The following is an 18,023-nucleotide window of genomic DNA, read 5'->3' as shown; positions in this document are numbered from 1 at the left end:
GAGAAACTCACGGACAACTCAAGGCAAACAAATTATAGATGTAACATGAATTATGCCTAAAACAACTGGCCCTTACAAATTAAATCTGTAGAATAAAGTGGTAAATCTACAGACCAATACCGAAATTATCTATAATTGTAAACCATCCATTCCATACATTCATCAACATGAATAAAATACAGAATGCAAAACCCATCATTAACGATAAATTCAATTTTGGAAAATTAAAATTGGGATCAAGAACCTCTGCTCTGATACCAATTGAAGGAATCGTGAGGTCCATTGTGGAAGCGGGATCGTTTCCAATTCCCAATTTTTACATAATTAAAAAAAGAGGAAAAATTATGCAATTCACAGACTAATTTTACAACATGCAAATAGAAGGAATTATGATTAGAAATTACATACCCTTGAAGAATCGAAAAACTTCATGTAATCCCTTGAACCAGTCACGAACAATTCGTACAGGATTATCAATCGAAGTCTTCCACATTCTCTTTTGGATAGAAAATACTCAAGAGCGTGTGGAATATGAGTTTTGGGATAGGGGGAATGAAAATTGAGAAAGGAAATTTCTCAAGGATGAATTTTTGTAAAAACTTACCGAGCACTCTGTTCTATCTTAGGAAGAAGAAGAAGACGAATAATACGTCAAAAAACCAAACCCCCTTCTCCATACGATTTGAGAGAATTAAGTGGGGAAGTTATTTTCTTCCTTTTAATTTTAAAAATTAAAATTAAATTATAAATAATTTAATTTAAATAATTACATATACGTATATATAATAATAACTAATTTATTATAGGAAAATTCTTATAAATAGATAAATCCTAATAATATTTACACTTTATAGCAAAAATTTCCAAAAGTGCTTGTACTTTTGGAACTTTTTCCTATAAAGTATAAATATTTTTCAATATTTTTTATATTTAGAAAGACCCATTTATTTTATATATATATAACTATATGTTTTATCATATATAACACATAACCTCTAGTTTTTTTTATTGTATCAAATACAATATAACCTATACTTTTTAATTCTCTCATTAATGCATAATATTTAATATAAATCACATTTATACTAAACATAATTATATGAATCTCATCCATATAATTGGTATTTGAATCATATTCAAATATTAATTCATCTTTTAATAAATTTTATTTTATAATGTATCAAATACATTATATTAATTATATCACATATAATTAATTTAAATTAATTGTATCATATATAATTAACTTAAATTAATTATATCATATATAATTAATTCCCTCTATTAATTTGAACTATTCAAATTAATCCAAAATCAATTCTCAATAATCCTAGTTGAGCTACAGGGGAACCTTATGAACTTGTAGATTGAAACATCAATGGTACTTGAATAATTAATTAAGCTCCTTTAATTAAATTACTCAACATCCATTAACTGTCGGTCACTCCACTAAAGTTCGACAGTTGCACTATTCACACTACAGATATATTTTTGTGTCTATTGGATATAACCAGTCAACAGTGCGATTACCCTTCACAATATGCTCGTAAGTACAACTAGACCAAAATTACCGTTTTGCCTATGTAGTTACATCTAACTTCTCAAGTACTATTGATCCTTCTAATGAACAATAAGTAATAGTCTAACTATGACTAAACCCCTATTGGGCCAAGATAGGGAGTGACGTCACATTTTTCAAGCCTCGAAATCAACCCTTAAAGGTGCAATTTATCTACTTACCTCGACATCAGGGAAAGAGTGAATTTCGTCTCGTGTAGCTGTATTTCCAACTCCCCAATCATCTGAATCCTCAAAATGGTAGGCTTATTGAGTCGGAGATCTGGCCACTCTCACCCATACAAATCAAAAGATCGTCTTCATAAGCAGAAGTTCACGACCCCCTCAAGATTCCGGTCATATCACTTATGGTCATCCTGGTGAAATGTAAGTCTCTACTATTAACGACGTTAGATAAAGAGACTATTCATTTCGTGGTTCGGTCTTATACAAACTTTTTTGTATAGAACACCGCCGCTCACATGTCTCTACTAGGGATGGTAAAATTCTCTGCGGGGTCGAGTCTCCAACCCGATCGGGCAAGAATCCTTGTTTGATTGGGTATAGGGGTCAAATCGGGGATTTAAATTGGGTCTTTGGTCGGGGACAAGGAGGGGATCCCTGCCCTGTCCCCAATCCTGAACTCGATCCCCGTCCCTGCCTCGATTTTTTAAATAATAATAATAATAATAATAATACCTGAAATAGTATGTTTTAGTTTTTTTGTTTTTTAATTGAAAAAATCTAATATAATAAATTTAATTTTTATTAATTTATAATAAAAAATGTGTAATATTTAATTTAAACAAATATATATAACAATAATACTAATTTCCTAAATAAAATTTACAATTTCAATATAAATATTAAATTTAGTTAATTTTAATAATAAAAATAAAAAAAAATAAAAAAAACACATACACACACATACACGCACGCACCCACATACTTTTTTTCTTTTTTCTTTTTTCTTTTTAAATATAATAAATTTATTTATTTTTATTAATTTAGAATAAAAAATAATAAAATATTCTTTTAATTGTTGATTTAAACAAATATATGTAATAATAATACTAATTTCTTACATATAATTTACAATTTTAATGTAAATACTAAATTTAGTTAAATTTAAATAATAAAAATAAAAAATGGGGATTTCACGACCCCGAACCCCCAAAACAGGGAATGGGGCGAGGACAGGGATGAGGAGTACATCCCCGCCCAACCCCAACCCTATTGCCATCTCTAGTTTCTACAAGAGTGATCATGATCAGATCGTTTATAGCATTTTACAACAATAGTAACATCTATAAAGTGAGTCGTATTCGTAGTGTTACTAGGATAGAGTATCAACCTTAACCATGTTGGGATTGATGTCCTGATTCTCCCGGAGTCTCGTTGTTTGTAATTATACACATTGTTTATGAATAAAAATAAGTGTTATTTTAGTCTGGCATTTACTCATATCCAATAAACAAAGCTCCATAGTTATTGTATGTAAACTTAAGCATGTAAATGAGATATACAAGTGGATCATGCCTTAAGTGATAATCTAATTAGGTATGTAGTATAAGGATTAAGGTGGGATACCTGATCCTGGTGACACTATGGATACGACTCGCTTTGCAGGGGTTTGCAAGTGTTGTAAACTACTATAGATGGTAGATCGTGGCCATTCATGTGGAGACATATGAGCGGGGGTGTCCTATACAAAGAGTTTGTATAAGATCGGACCACGAATCGTCTCTGTATATAACGCCGTTGATACTGGAGACTTACATCTCACCTAAACGACCATAGGTGACATGACCTTAATCCTGAGTGTTTTGAGAACTCTTGCCTTCGAAGGCAGTCCTTTGATTAGTATGGGTAAGAGTGGCCAGATTGCTAACTCAACATGCCTACCTTTTTGGGGACTTGTCTAATTTGGGAGCTGGGAACTTAGTTACACAAGATGAAATTCACTTATTTCCCGAAGTAGGGGTAAGTAGATAGATTGCTCCCTTAAGGGCTTATTCCGGGGCTTGAACATAGTGGCCACAACTTTTCTTTGGAAGAGAGGACTCAGTCATAGTAGGACTATGACTTATGTTCATTAGAGGGATCAATGGTACTTAAGAAGTTAGATGTAACTACAGAGGCATAACGGTTATTGGCCGAGATGTACTGACGAGCGATTTGTGAAGGGTTGTCGCACTATTGATTGGTTAAGATGGACACATAATATATTTGTAGTAAGGAGAGTTCAGTTGTCGGTCTTTAGTGGAATGTCTGGTAGTTGACGGATGGTGGATTTCGTGACTAAAAAGTTTAGTCAGTTATTCACGTACTGTTGGAGCTTCGAGCTATAGGTTCATAAGGTCTCATTGGTAGCTCAATAGATTCAAGTTGAGGATTAGTTCTTGGTGTTGATTTGAAATGTTCAAATTGACAAGAGGTAATTCGATTATATATGATATGATCGGTGTGGTGTATACGATACATCAAGTAGAGGGTTAATGTGAAAGAGATTTACATTCAGTGTCATGAAATAGAAAAAGAGTTATGGTTTAAATGTTTCATGAGATGAAATATTAAAACTATAGGTTATAAATATATTATGGTAAGTTGATTATCATTATATTCATAATAATATTAATTATTGGATAATTATCTCTTTTTCTCTAATAATCAATTGAGTGGGAGGTTATTAGTGGTTTCATAGTAACCGTGAGATAAAAGATTTTTTTTTTTTTTTTTTTTTTTTAAATTTTAGAAGTTGTTGAATTGAAAATTCCATTCTCGGAAAGTACTCACGAAAGGTTGTCAAGTAAATTAGATTTACTAAACGACAGCTTGGAGAGACTAGACGATCGTGGAGAGTTTCTAAACGATAGACTCTCAGCTGACTGATGAGCTAAACGACTGTATAGCTTTTGTTAAACGATTGGGTATCGTCCTGTACGATAGGCTTTGACATCTCCCACTTGCTCAATCGTTTACACGATTGCTCTTCCTCTAGTCTCTGCCTCTAATAAAGTCTACACAAAGCCCACACTCTGGACTCTCACATCGAGAATACCAAGGTAACCTTTTTGATCGCGTCATACTCAACTCGACACAGTCGAGGTTCTGTGAAAGCCGTTCGTGGTGTTCGGAGTGTTCGTGACCTTGGTGATCGCTTTGTTCAAGTTGTTGTGATCGTGTAGTGTAGCGGTCGTGCTATACAAGTGTTCAGTGTTGCAGTGTTGTTGATTGTTCGAGCGTTCATGATCAAGGGTCTTGAAGATGAATCTTCAAAGGAATATTAATTCCTTCCCTTGATCGTGTAGTGAAGCATGTTGTAATTTCTATTTTGCGCATAGCCTGTTGTTTCCGTTTGTGATTGTAATTGTAATGTTCATATATGATTGAAATTTGGACAGATCCTTTTGCTGCTCATGGAAATTCTCATGTCCGATTTCCTCAATTGGTATCAGAGCCAGGTTATTCTGATATTCCAAATTTAATTTATGTTTTGAACTTCTTTTATAGTCGTGGTGGGTTTTTGCATTTGTGTTTAATTGTTAAATGCTTTTGTGGATGGCGTAATGGTTACGGGTTAATTGCCTCAGTTTAAAGCTTTCTTTAATTACAAAGTGTTAATTTGTAAGGGCCCCTATGTTTTTGGCATAATTTGTTGGGGTTGATGCCCTAAAGTCTCGTGTCCTGTAGTTTGTAAACAGTTTGTACGAACGCTTATGATGTATAATATATGATATTTTACTTCACTTCTTGATTTTCTCACTTATTTGTTTTATTTGCTTTACCACAAATCAATAAACATAAAGTCTTTAGTTATCAGTATGTAACTCAAGCATGTATGTGGTGACATACAAGTGGATCATGTCTTAAGTGATAACCAAAATGGTTTGTAGTATATGGATATAGAAGGGAAACCTCATCCTGGTAATGCTACGGATGCGGCCCGCTTTTTGGAATGGTCAGGAGTGTTATGACTTGTCACAGATGGCCTGATCCTGATCATTTGTGTAGGGGACATGCGAGCGAGGGCGTCTTATACAAAGAGTTTGTATAAGACATGACCGCGAAGTGTTAACGTCTCGTTATATAACACCATTCATGACAAATATTTCACTTCACTAGGATGACCATAGGTAACATGACCTCGATTCTGAGTGAGTTGGGAACTCCTGCCATTGAGGACGGTCCTTTAATTTGTGGGTGCGAGTGGCCAGGTCGCCGACTCAAACCTACCATTTTGGGGATTTATCTGATTTGGGAGCTGGGAACTCAGTTGCACAAGATGAAATTCACTTCTTCCCCCAAGGCATAGGCAAGTAGATAGATAACTCCCTTAAGGGCTGATTCCAAGGCTTGAACGATGTGGCGCCACATACATTCTTTTGGTCGGAGAGGTATTCACACATAGTTGGACTATGTTGTATTATTCATTAGAGGAATCAGTGGTGCTTAAAGAGTGAGATGTAACTACAGGGGCAAAACAGTAAATTGGCCTAGCTGTACTTACGAGCATCTGTGAAGGGTCATCGTACTCATGATTGGTTATATCTGATGGACACATAAATATATTTGTGGTAAGAAGAGTTCAATTGTTAGTATTTAATGGAATGTCTGGCAGTTAATGGATGGTGAGGCTCGTGGCTAAAGAGTTTAGTCAGCTATTCATGTACCGTTAGAGCTTCGAGCCACAGGTCCATAAGGTCCCCTAGTTAGCTTGGATAAAGTCAAGAATAAGTTTTTGGGTCAGCTTGAAATGTTCAAATTGGCAAGAAGGAGTTCAATTATATAATTGAACTAGTTAATTATATATGTTATAATTGGATAAATGTATGAGATACATTATTTTGGAGGAAATTAGATATAAATATGATTTATATCAAGTGGAGGAGAAATTACTCTAGTAGATATATGATATCAAACTATAGGTTAAGAATATAATATGATTATATTAATTTATTAATTAATTGGTTGGTTATGTGATAATTGGCCGGATATTTCTCCTAAATCGTGTTTTAGTGGGAAGATTAATTTCAGTTATTGTAACTGAAGAATAAAAGGACAATTGTTTTCATTTTTGCAAATAGTTCAAAAAGAATCTCTCAAGGTGTGGAAACGTAATGATCGCTTAGCTGAGAGCCTATACGATAGCGCCTTATCGCCTAAACGATCGCACACCTCGCGTATTAAATGATCGCATGTATTCTCTAAACGATCGCTCAGCTTTTCTAAACGATTTCTTAGCGCGTCAAGTTTTCTAAACGATTGCTTACTAATTACTAAACGATCGCTTAGTTAAACCTACATGACTGTGTACCTTTCTCTAAGCGACAAGAACCCGCTATACGATAACTCTCTCCCACTTGTTTGTCGTTCTACACGATCGTCCTTTTCCTCCTTCCTCTACCAATTCCATCAAAGACCATTCTTTGGATTCTCACTCCAAGAATACCAAAGGCTCTAAGTGGTGGTGTCGTCCCCAATCCTACTTATTCGTGTGCTGCTGTTCGTGTAAACGATCATGCTGCTGGTAGCCGACTGTTTGCTAGGCAATAAAGACCATAGAGGGTTGCTTCTACTAGATTGAGTCCGACTGAATATAGTCTTCAACTAGTATGTTTACTCAATCTATTGTTATTTAATTATTAAAAATGCCATTAATTAGTGTTAAAATGCATACTTGTTTGTTAGAATGTGTGTGTGATAATTCAGTCACAATGAAATAGGAAAGATCCGAACGTGCTCATGGATGCTCTTGTTCAAGAGTTTCTTTAATTGGTATAAAAGCTAGGTTATGATGTTCAAATTTCATTGATGCAACAAATTTCATATACATTCATGGTGGGTGCATATATGCTATATTTAATTGTTAAATTGTTGTGGATGTGTGGATTAATGAAGTTTTCTGGGATGTTACATCAGTTTGATTTAATTCTTTTGCATTTTCGGTTAATTGTAAAGGCCCCTGCGTTTTTGGGAACAATTAATTGTAATTGAGTCTATAATTCAAATTCAGTTTGAGTCTTGAGTTGTTCATAAAGAAGTTCGGAGTAAGGATTGTTGTTCTTTGAGGAAGAAAATGATCAAGGGTTGATCGGGTCGTGTAGACGATGGGGTAAGTGATCGCTGAGTATTAGATGCTCAGTTATTGTTTAATACGTCACGCACTAGACGATCGTTTAGCTCAACAAGCTTCAGCGCTTAGTAACTGACTAAACGATCGCGGAGTAACGCACAGTAAATCGTTTACCTTTCACCGCGTTAAGCGATCGCCTAGACGATCAGGCTTCGCAGCCTCGTTGTCGTCTAAGCGATAGTTTAGCTTTTGCGCTATCATTTAGTATGTGTTAAGTGATCATTTACTTGCGGCGTTTACTAAACGATGGAGTTCTCTTGGCGGTTCAAGACCCGGTTCACCCGTGAATCGGTTTGCTCCATGGAAAATGTAATAGATAGAGTTATTTCATCTCGGTTTTTGTAACGGTTCATCCTAGTCCATTAATCCTCGGTTTATTACATGAGATGTATGGTTATATATATGTCATATGGTATGCACATATAGTAAATCCCATCTTAGGTTATGCGTTGGTTATGCATTATCTCTTTATTGAGCATGATTTAATTATGTAAGAGCATGCTCATGTATCATATAATATAAGAGTTATATTTATACATGCATAAAAAGCATTGACATGCATCATCTTTATATTATAATTGTTATAGTATAAAGGTGTATGGAAAACATGTTTGCTTGATTATTACTCGTATATAAAAGTTAAGTATAGTAATGACCGGACATTGCATGAAGCATGACACATAGGTTTCTTTATAAGCGTTATAAACACTTAGTTGTGTGCTGTATTTTGGTTGTTTCTTTTTAAAGGTTAAAGAGAAATTAGAACTAAAAGAAATAAGAAAGACATGCATGCTCACTTAGGCTTAATTCATGGTTTTAAAATGATTAAAACTTGGATAACATAGACCTAAGATCATGGTTATAATATGATTAGTAACCATTAGGCTTTAATCTTTTAATCAGTTTAATAGGATTAAATTGACTAATAAAAGGTTAAAGTGTAGCAAATCTATCTATAAGGGACCTTTTGTCTAAGGCGGGTTTTGTCTAGGCTAGGGTATTTAAGTTGACGGAAACATAACACCCCTACCTGGGAACTTACCTGGAAAGGTGAATTAGATAGATTTGATTCATGCATTCAAGTTAAGGACAATCCATTAAAGTGTTTAAATGTGACTACTTGAACTTGTTCATAATTCATAGACAAAATTTGTTTATGAGCGGACTTAAAAAGATGAATTAGACTAAAATCAGTAGCTGGATTGTCTAGGTTAATGCACCCCTAGGTAGAACATTCAGTAGGAGGTACTTGGGGCATATGATGTTTCATTTAAACCTTTCAAGTTTCTCCTATATAGTCCACACCGTGAGATCTACCCTCGGCCTCGTGGCACCTTTGGCGTGTCCCCCCTAATGGATGGTGTTTGGGTAGGTCAATATCAAGGTAGATGGAGAGAGTATTCATAGTAAGTGGGAACAGGAAGTGCGACAACATATCCCTTAGTCTCCCTCGTTGGATTGAATAAAGTTTTTGCATATCGCCTCGAGGCACCCTGGGAGTGTCCCCCTATAGGATGGCAGTTTTTGCGCGTTTCTTTATTTGATCTCCTGTAAGAGGATAAGGTTACTTAGTCTTTTCTCCTAATTTGCTTCTTCCCTATGGTAGGCTCATTAGGACGGAACTCTGGCACCAAAAGCGAGGGGTCACACTTAAGCGGAATTTTTAAAGGTTAACAGTTCTAGACTGAAGAAATGGTGATCGTTAGGTTCAGTTCCAAGAGTTGGTTCTGCCTAATGGTTGATAAAATCTCATCCCAGTGAAGGGGCATCTGATCACCCCACCGGTGACGTTTCTCCTGCCTCACTGGGCATCATTGCAAACTAGAAGTCTTTCACTTAGGGTACTTAATTGTTTTACAAAATTAATTGGTTAAAATGTGGTTTAGCAAAATCTAATTAAAGTTTTGTTCATTTTTCAGCAACAATCTTTTCAAAATGGCCACAACCACTTTTGCTTTGCTAAGCACCGAAAAATTAACCAGCGACAACTTTTCAACATGGAAACACATGATTACGACAATACTGATCATCGAGGATCTCATGTTTGCCCTTACAGAGGTTTGTCCTCCTATTTCAGCTCCCAATGCCGCTTGAAATGTTCGGGAGGCATACGAGCGATGGACATGGGCGAATGAGAAGGCTTGAGCCTATATCTTGGCAAGTCTTTCTGAAGTCTTGGCCAAGAAACATGAGCCTATGGTCTCAGTGCGTGAGATCATGGAGTCCCTGTGGGGAATGTTTGGACAACCGTCTGAACAGCTCATGCACGAGGCTTTAAAGTATATATTTAACTCCAATATAGAAGAAGACACCTCTGTTCGTGAACATGTGCTTAACATGATGGTCCACTTTAATGTGGCGGAGTTAAATGGGTCTACCATTGATGAGAGCAGCCAGGTTAGCATAATCCTGAATTCTTCGCTGGAGAGCTTCCTACACTTTATTAGTAATGTGATTCTTAACAAAATGAAATACAACCTTACAACTCTTCTTAACGAGTTGCATACCTACAAATCTTTACTGAAAAGTAAGGAGAGGAAGAAGGGTGAGGCAAATGTTGCTTCATCTTTCAGGACGTTCCATAGAGGTTTGACCTCAGGAACGAAGTCTGTACCTTCTACTTCTAACTCTGCAAAGGGGAAGAAGAAGAAGGGTGGTAAGGGAAAAGGGAAGGTGCCTGCTAACCCACCGCCTGTCGCCCTAAGAAGGCGTCCACCACTGGTTGAAAAGCGAAAATGTTTCCACTGCAACTAGGATGGACATTGGAAGAGGAGCTGTCCTTGCTGGCTGAAGAAAATGAAGGCCGCCAAGGCTAAGGCCAAAGCAAATAAGGGTAAATACGATTTGCTTGTACTTGAAACTTGTTTAGTGGAGAATGATGATTCTGCTTGGATAATTGATTCAGGCGCCACTAATCACGTTTGTTCTTCTTTTCAGGGGATTAGATCCTGCGACAACTGAAGGCTGGTGAGATGACGATGCAAGTAGACACTGGGTATGTCGTCTCAGCTGTAGCAGTGGGAAGACTCCAGTTGGCTTTACAGAATAAGTTTCTAATTTTGAAGGATGTATATATTGTTCCTGAACTTAAGAGAAACCTTATTTCTGTAAAGTGCTTGCTACAATGTAAATACATTGTATCTTTTAATGTGAATAAAGCGTTTATTCATAAATATGGTGTTACTATTTGTACAGGGTTTCTGGAAAGTAACTTGTATGTGCTAAGGCCGTTAGCCATTAGTTCCCTCCATAACACATAATTGTTTAAAATTGTTGTAACTCAATCTAAACGTTGACATATTTCTCCAAAAGAAAATGACCAATTTTGGCACCTTCGTTTAGGGCACATCAATCTCAATAGGATTGAGAGATTGGTGAAAAATGGACTTCTAAGTGAGTTAGAAGAAAATTCTTTACCAGTGTGCGAATCTTGCCTTGAGGGTAAGATAACTAAACGACCTTTTACTGAAAAAGGTTATCGAGCCAAAGAGCCTCTTGAGTTAGTACATTCTGACCTTTGTGGTCTTATGAATGTGTGAGCCTGAGGTGGCTATGAGTATTTTATCAGTTTTACTGATGATTACTTTAGGTATGGGTATGTTTATCTTATGCACGGAAGTCTGAATCCTTCGAAAAGTTCAAAGTGTTCAAGGCTAAAGTTGAAAACGCATTGATAGATATATTAAAACACTTTGATTGGATCGAGGTGGAGAGTTTTTGGACTCGACATTCTAGGACTATTTGATAGAACATGGAATCGTTTTCCAACTCTTAGCGCCAGGTACACCTCAGCAAAATGGTGTAGCGGAGAGGATAAATAGAACCTTATTGGACATGGTTCGTTCGATGATGAGTTATGCTTTCTTACCGGACTCATTTTGGAGTTTCGCAGTGGAGACTGTGATATACATACTCAATTGTGTTCCCTCCAAGAGTGTTGCGAGAACACCTCTGGGGTTGTGGAACAGGCATAAAGCTAGTTTACGTCACTTTTGCATTTGAGGTTACCTTGTACATGTGCTTGAGGCAAATCCCAAGAAGTTGGAACCATGGTCGAGGTTATGCCTCTTTGTAGGCTACCCCAAAGGTACGCGAGGGGGCTATTTTTATGATCTATTGGAAAATAAGGTGTTTATTTCCACGGATGCTACTTTCTTGGATGAGGATCATATTAAGGAGCACAGTCCACGAAGTAAAGTCGTGTTGCATGAGCTTTCCAATGAAACTACTGAAACTTCAAAAAAAGTTGTTGAAGAGCCTGCTACATCAACAAGAGTTGTTGATGGGAGTTTATCTAGTAAATCGGTTCCACCTCAAGAGTTGAGGGAACCTCGATGCAGTGGGAGGGTTGCGAACTCACCCATTCACTATCTGGGTTTCACGGAAATCCTTGCTATGGTAGCAGATGGTGACGTTGAGAATCCGTTGTCTTATCAGAACGAAATAGAGGATGTAGACCGGGATGAATGAGTCAAGGCTATGGATTTCAAGATGGAGTCGATGTACTTCAACTCAGTATGGGATCTTATAGATCAGTCTGATGGGGTAAGACCTATAGGTTATAAATGGATCTAGAAGCGCAAATGGGGTGTTGATGGGAAGGTGCAGATCTTCAAGGGTCGACTTGTGGCAAAGGGTTATACCTAGGTAGAGAGAGTCAACTATGAGGAGACTTTCTCGCCTGTTGCCATATTAAAGTCAATCCGCATCCTCCTGTCCATTGTAGCTTATTATAATTATGAGATTTGACAAATGGACGTCAAGACAACCTTTCTAAATGGCAATCTTAAGGAGACCATTTATATGGTGCAACCCGAGGGATTCATAGCCCAAGGTTAAGAGCAAAAGATTTGCAAGCTGAATCGGTCCCACTTGCTTAGTGTTTACAAAACTATGAGTTTTATGACATACTACCCAACACCCCCTAAGTTTGGCAATATTAGTGTTGAACACTTCGACTTCTAACAGTGTGTGAGACTCTTCTCAACGTTGTTATCTTCCTCTCAAGTCAGCAAACTCCTTTCACCGATAAATATTATGATCCCCCTATGTTGGAGAACTCCTTCTTTGAAGCCAAGTCTTAGGCACTCCTTAAAATCGAGAATTCCTTCTCTTCAACTGTGCCTTAGACTCCCCCTAAGACAAATAATCTTTACGTTTTTTTAACAATTCATACAATGATGTTGCACATAATAGATGAAGAACTTGCACAGTGGAATGTAGTGAGAAAAAAGCAAGAACACGATGTAGAATAGTTTGGTCAAAATACAGAAAACGTCTTGCTCAATTAAACAAAGGTGGCAACCCTCTATATGGCTTGTATCCCCCCTTTAAGGGACTCTGACTTATTGTTTGCACTGGGATCATTATGGCGATTGATGATCCTAGTGCAAATTAATGATCCCAGTGCAAACAATAAGTCAGAGTCCCTTAAAGGAGGGATACAAGCCATATAAACTACCGCCGAGGAGAGTTCTTTCCCTATTCGGAGGAGGAGCAGAAAAAGTTCTTTGGGAAGTTTGCTCGCCCTAAGAAATAAGCGGGAGAGGTTCGAAGACGCTCGACCGAAAACCTTTACCAAGTCCGAACGATTGTCGACCACAGTCCTAAAATGGGTCAGATGTCGGTTCAGGAATATGAGAGCAAAGAGAAATTCCTAGTAATAGTAATATATCTAGTAGTAATAATATATCATTAGTTTCAAGGCAGGGAATACCTTTCTATACAAATAGAAGAATCTTCATTTGAAAAAGATAAGACGAGCCTCAATAAATAAAAAAAATCAGACAAAATATTATACCCGGATATTTCCAGATAAGGAAAATATTCTGCAAGAAGATACTTTGATGATAGACAGATATTAAGACTTCATTTGAGACACTTGTAGAAACTATTACCTTAGAAAAATATAAAACCAATTAAACAAATCTCCAACAAATTTCATAATAAGTTGAACACAAAATTAAAAGTTCATGAAAATCGAAAATTCAATTTAGGAACAAACTCGACTAAGCACTTTTTAAATTCTGGGAAAGATTATGGATGAAATTTAAAAATTAAAAATTTCTTAGAAAAAAACTTCAATTTCAAGACTAAACATTATTTAATCTCTCTCTATCTATAAACACTTGCATATATAAGCCTAACTTGATAGCAGGTTCATGCATAATCTGACTTTTGTAAAAATATTCATATTTTACACCCCTTGTCAATGATTTCCTCTTCCTCTACAAATTTCGTGAATTTAATACATGAATTTTTAACGCCTTAATCCTTATTTTAAAAATATTAATAAGATTTAATGAAGATTTTTAGTTAGGTAGATCTAAAATTAATTAATCGAGAATCGAGTTTTTAACTATAAATGATAAGTCATTGCACAATAAAAGTCAATACTTAATTTTGAAGAAACTTATCATAATAGGGACTAAATTCTTATAAATTTAAAAATATAGGGACTAAATTTTTATCTAATTATTATGAATATTTAAAATATTGTAGGTTTTTAGTCAAATAAATACAACCAAAACTTAAACTTATTTAATCAATGATAGTGAGCTCAACAGTTTAAACCTCTCACATAATTGTTTTCTTAATTTCATTTTAATTATTTCTCTCCCTCTATTTCGTGTTTTTTCTTTTTAAAATTTTACATATAATGATGAGTTTGGTAATTTGTTGTTGGGCGTCATGTTGTTACTATAATGTCATATATGACCACTCTAATTCTAACTCAATTAGCTAAAACTAATTCTCATATAGAAAATCTAAAAATTTGAATTGTAATCACCATATCATTGTTAATGTATTTTTATATTATATTATTGTAAGTTTTACAACGTTGCAAAACATCGAGAAGTTTTCTGATATTTATATCATACAAAAGTAAAGATTATATAATAAATTGTAATCTCTATTGAATTAGATTTTATTACAAAACAGAATTTATTGTGAATCATTTGGGGACTTACCAATTAAATAGGGGCTGTGCGTTAAGGGTCCAATGCTAATGGAAAAAGCAACGTAACTTAGAGAGAGATGCCAATAATATGTGCTTAATGATTGTATAAATTTTTATTTTCCAGATAGAATATTGAAATGTTACTAAATCCCTATTCAAGTATGATTTATAAAATTATACACCAAATAAATCAGGATATGAATTGAAGAAAGATGCTTATAAATGTGTCATTTAATTTGCAAAAATTTTAAAAAAATTACATTTTGCTCTTGTTATTTTGATTAAAGGTAACTCATTGTTATAGGTTCGTGATTGTATTTCCTTTTTAAAAAATCAAAACAAACATAGTTCCATTGACATAAATTCGTATTATTGACTCCATAAATTTGTTAGAATAAAAATTTAATAAAGAGAGAAAGGGGATAGAACTTACATAAAATAAAATATTAATTTATGTTAGATGCCCTGAAACTTGGGGTGGTGGCGCAGTTGGCTAGCGCGTAGGTCTCATAGCTAAAGAGTGATCCTGAGGTCGAGAGTTCGAGCCTCTCTCACCCCATTTGTTTTTTGGTATTGCATTTTCCATATGCTCCTATGGGCCATGTTAAGGCCCGTGGCGACATTTCCCCGATCCTTAAAAAAACGTTGTAGTTTTTTGTTTTTAATTTTTTTAATTTTTTAATTTTAAGAAGACTGGATTTGATACAAAATTGATAGCTCATAAGCTTATTAGACATTTTCAAATATCACTAACGTGAAAGTACGAAATTAATAAATAAACATAAATTAAACGTGTAATTCAAAGAAGCAAATATAAAGTATATCTAGATCGCTTTTATCTTCCCTTTGATTTCAAGCCAACATATTAATTTTAACTCCGCCTCTTGAGGAAAAATTTAGATTTCTGAGAATTTATATTATTATCGAACGTGAAAAAAATACTATAAATATTCCAATCAAGTTACGTTGTTACCTGCCACAATTGAATGCATGTTTGTGAGTGATTTTAAAATCGTCAAAACCATTTTTGTCATTTTTAAAATCACTATAAAACATGGTTTTAATTATTCAATTTATTTAATGTTACATTTACACTTTTAAATGCAATTTTTATATCATCAAAATTAGTTCAGAAAGATTAAAAAATTATTTCATAGTCAATTTTCAAAATGATAATAGTGATTTTAACCATTTTAGAACCATCTTTTAAATATGCCTTGGTTCCCATACTTTTAATTTTGTTACAGCGTAGTTCCTGACGTGCAAAATCTCACCAAATTTAATTCAATCAATTATCAATTTTGATTAAAATTTATAAATAAATTTGGTCCTTAATCAGTTTGTCAATTTATATATGTGTAAAAAATTTCATTAATTCTTAGCTCACGATAGAGACTAAATCATTAAAAACTAAAATTTAGGGACTAAATTGTTACTTTAATGAAAGTTTAGGAACCAAAAGAGATTTTTACCCTATATAATTAGAAAATCACCAATAAACTAACCGTATGATCTAAATTTAAGACTTATTGAAAGTACATAGACTAAAATTGATATTTTTTTTAAAAAAAACTAGTCGTAAGAAATAATCGTAGATTTATTAAAAGTATATGGACTAAAATTGGATATTGTTTAAGAGTATAAAAATTAAAATTAAACATATTTTCAAAGTATAAGTACTAAAATGATATTTTAAAGGTGATTTTCAAAAATAGAAAAATAAGAAACATATTTACACAAAATAGCAAAATTTTAATCTTCTTTGATAGAGACTAATTGAAGTCTATCAGTATCTATCAGTGATATAAACTGCTATCAGTGTCTATCAATACTTTTTTTTTTTTTGCTATTTTTTTAAATAGTTTGACATTTTTTCTATCTGTAAAATTTTTCCATATTTTAACCTATAATAAAAAAGTTCATTTTCCCCTAGAAAATAGAGTGGGAACGAAAAAATTCTTCCTAAGCTAAATGGGGATCAATAATCTACCATAATAATGATTGTTATGTTGTTGTTCTTATTATTATATTTAAATTTCAAGTTGTATTGTTTAATAGTCAAGATAATGAATATGCTCGAATTGATCATTCAAATTTATATTTTATACATGGAAAATTTGATAGATAATTAAATTTTTTTACTAGAAATTTTGAGTAATTTCTTTTTAAATTCTAATTGTCATATGAAATTAATCATATAAAAATTAGTGAGAGATTTAACTATTTAATTAAAACTTTTCAAGAGTGTGGATTTTTATTTAATTTATTTTTAAAAATAAAAGAAAACAAAACGAGACAAATTATCCCGAGGAAACTTGTAACTCTGTGAAATTAAATGGAGAATTTCACAGGGAATAGAAAATGAAATGGAGAGGCGACGGGGATGGGGAAATCATCCTCAGCCCCATCCCACCCCCAAATATCTCTACTTTTTATTTTGGGTAATCAGTTGGGTCGCTGGGTTGAACATTAATTTGAGGTAGAATCCAATTGTATTATTAAAATAAATAAAATAAAACTTTATGACCACTAATTGTAATAGCACCTTTAGTTAAAATTGGAAAAGTTGATGGCTACCTACTAGATCAACTCTAAAGAAATCTAAACATTTCAACTCATCTTTATTTTAATTTCCATGGTATCAAATATTTGTTTTGATTCCATAGACTTTCTAAGAAGTGATCGTTCTAGTTACTGTTTGCAATATTATAAACAAAACTATTACTTTGAAAGGATAAGTTAATTATAATTTGTAGAAATACAAGTTATTGTACTCTTTTATTGAGAACAATTAAGAAAAGTCATAGGAAAATGTGTCAACTTGACAAAGAATCAACACGAACAAATATACTCTACGATCATGAGATTACAAAACCTGAAAAAAATATGAAATATGTCATTTTTAACGTGGGATGAATGAAAAAGAAAGCAAAACAAGCGGTGGCAAAAAATGCATCAATATGGACAAACTCTGCAATGCATAACACCACGCCATGAAGCAAAACACGACAAAAATAAAATGACAAATGCGTGAGCAGTGGAAGTCAAGTCAATTGGTGGCCGATGTGATAGGTTCATTGCACCATTAATGGACCTTTGACGCATAGCAGGGCATGAAATTTAATGGAAGGTTTCAGATCATCATTAGAAAGAAACAATGATCTTCACCTTGTGATGCCTATAAATAGCCCACCCAAAAAGTTGAAAGCTTTATCCATCGAGAGAGGGGAAGTTCTGTAAAAAATTCCGCCCTAATCTTCCATAACCATCGTTCCTCCAAGCTTCTCTTGTGATAATTTTAAGTGAGAGCTTGACAAATGTCCGAGAAGGAAGAAGGAGTTCCTCAAAATTATTGTAGTCAGTAGTAAG

General features: G+C 34.3%; 1 protein-coding gene and 1 non-coding gene across 2 annotated transcripts in view; both read left to right on the top strand.

Moving 5' to 3' along the window:
- PTAC5 (plastid transcriptionally active 5) overlaps positions 1–5,306 on the top strand; it is a 29,376-nt gene extending 24,070 nt beyond the window's left edge. Inside the window, exon 9 of the transcript XR_016528281.1 lies at positions 4,962–5,306. The gene's annotated coding sequence lies outside the window, so the exon portion shown is untranslated. The remainder of the gene's footprint in view (positions 1–4,961) is intronic.
- A 9,822-nt stretch (positions 5,307–15,128) lies between these two features.
- Positions 15,129–15,213, top strand: TRNAM-CAU (transfer RNA methionine (anticodon CAU)). The gene is given in 2 exon segments: positions 15,129–15,166; positions 15,178–15,213. It is a non-coding gene; the product is annotated as a tRNA-Met (tRNA).
- The last annotated feature ends 2,810 nt before the right edge of the window (positions 15,214–18,023 follow it).

Source organism: Benincasa hispida, chromosome 1 (genome assembly GCF_027475165.1).
Source record: "Benincasa hispida cultivar pf3 chromosome 1, pf3_genome.v1.1, whole genome shotgun sequence".
Classification (NCBI taxonomy): Eukaryota; Viridiplantae; Streptophyta; class Magnoliopsida; order Cucurbitales; family Cucurbitaceae; genus Benincasa; species Benincasa hispida.
Note: the sequence above shows the minus strand (reverse complement) of the source record. Positions and strands in the feature narration are given on the sequence as shown.